Below are 1153 nucleotides of genomic sequence, written 5' to 3' on the forward strand. Positions count from 1 at the left end.
CAGGGGGACACATAAATACCCAAAATACAGTCAATCCCATGCCTAGTCAAGATTTGCCTCCTCAGACCCGGGCCATAACCTAAACGCAGCGAGCCGCGGCGTGGCCCGTCTGCACACCTGCACGCCCGGGTGGACCCGACCACCCCCGAACCACTCCCTGCCTGTGTGGACTGAAAGTGCTCCTGGCGTTCTGTGCCAGCTCCTGGTAAATTCGCACAATTGAGGAGTGCAACCTGAATTAGCCAAAGATAGTGTGTGAAAATCATTTTCAAACAAATTTAGTTTTATTACTCTCAAATAAACCTTGAAAACTTTTTTTTTTTTTTTTGCTTCCAGTTTTATCCCTTTTTGAATCTAAGTCCTCTCTGAACTAAGATTTTCCTGAAAACATAAGATGTTCTTCTGTGCTCAGCCCTCTTGTGCACAGGGCACCACTGAACTACTTAATGAGAGACATAAAGGCCCTACCTAGCCTTCATTTTCCTCTCAGGCCTCCCTCAGCTTGTCTCAGCACCTCTGACATCACGCCCCAGCTGGTGACACTTCACTGGAATTCTCTCTGCTTTTCTAGCCCACAGCTGCTGTCTGGCTCCCGGGTTCTACAGAGACGCTTCCTGCCCTGTCGTTGCCAGGGTGCCTGCTGATTTCAGTCTGCGACACGACTCCAGGAGGTACTCCTCAGCCTGGGTCTGGTGAAGGGCCTAAATCCCATCCTCTCATTCCACGTCTGTTTCTCCTAAGACCCTACCGCATGGGGCTTCCTCCTTGCTAGAGTGCTCCTCCAGATTGAGAAGGGACCATTTCTAGACAGGTTAACCACTGAATTCCCAGAGCTAAGGAACGTCTGGCCCCCTCTAAGTGCCTTCCAAGTGAGTAGGTGGAGGGATGGGCGGATGAATATGCAGATAGGCATGGGTTAGTGAGTGAGTGGATGGGTAGGTGGATGGATGGATAAACATGTGGATGGCTGGCTAAGGAGGTGAGTGAAAAGCTGGGTGGGTGGATGGGAGGATGTGTGGGTGGATGGGTGGATGTGTGGATGGGTGGATGGGTGGATGTGTGGATATGTGGATGGATGAATGTGTGGATATGTGGATGGATGAATGTGTGGATGGGTGGATATGTGGATGGGTGGGTGGGGGAGGGTTTCACA

At 51.0% G+C, this 1153-nt stretch overlaps 1 long non-coding RNA gene across 1 annotated transcript in view; it reads left to right on the forward strand.

Annotated features, from left to right (window-relative positions):
* Positions 1–1153, forward strand: part of LOC114005206 (uncharacterized) — a 17116-nt gene that overhangs the window by 6638 nt on the left and 9325 nt on the right. Inside the window, exon 2 of the long non-coding RNA XR_003547081.1 lies at positions 572–869. This is a non-coding gene — a long non-coding RNA (uncharacterized LOC114005206). The remainder of the gene's footprint in view (positions 1–571; positions 870–1153) is intronic.

The sequence above is a fragment of the Tupaia chinensis genome, unplaced genomic scaffold, assembly GCF_000334495.1.
Source record: "Tupaia chinensis unplaced genomic scaffold, TupChi_1.0 Scaffold143551_1, whole genome shotgun sequence".
Classification (NCBI taxonomy): domain Eukaryota; kingdom Metazoa; phylum Chordata; class Mammalia; order Scandentia; family Tupaiidae; genus Tupaia; species Tupaia belangeri.